This window comes from Penaeus monodon, chromosome 32 (genome assembly GCF_015228065.2).
Source record: "Penaeus monodon isolate SGIC_2016 chromosome 32, NSTDA_Pmon_1, whole genome shotgun sequence".
Classification (NCBI taxonomy): Eukaryota; Metazoa; Arthropoda; class Malacostraca; order Decapoda; family Penaeidae; genus Penaeus; species Penaeus monodon.
This window is the reverse complement of record NC_051417.1, coordinates 31555140-31555403: the sequence shown is the minus strand read 5'-3', so window position 1 is coordinate 31555403 and position 264 is coordinate 31555140. Positions and strand designations below refer to the sequence as shown.

Here is a 264-nt window from a genome sequence, read left to right as displayed (position 1 = left end):
GTATGGCGGACATATCAGCATAATCTTGCGTGAGCTATTAGCCCAACATGGCACCTGCAACAAACCCACGCCAGGACGGCCTCCAAATGACTACCACATGGCTTCCCCGAGGGCTCCAAAAACCAGCGCCCCGACGGGAACCAAGAGGATAATGACGGTTGACCCAGGATAACCGACTCCAGAGGTCACACCGTCAACACTACTACAAGCGCCACACTCAAGCACCGTTCCTACTCTCGCGGATTGTGTGCATGTATAGCCTGG

General features: G+C 54.9%; 1 protein-coding gene across 1 annotated transcript in view; it reads right to left on the bottom strand.

The window, feature by feature from the left end:
* LOC119593640 (titin-like) overlaps positions 1 to 264 on the bottom strand; it is a gene marked incomplete in the record, with an annotated part of 14533 nt that overhangs the window by 9990 nt on the left and 4279 nt on the right.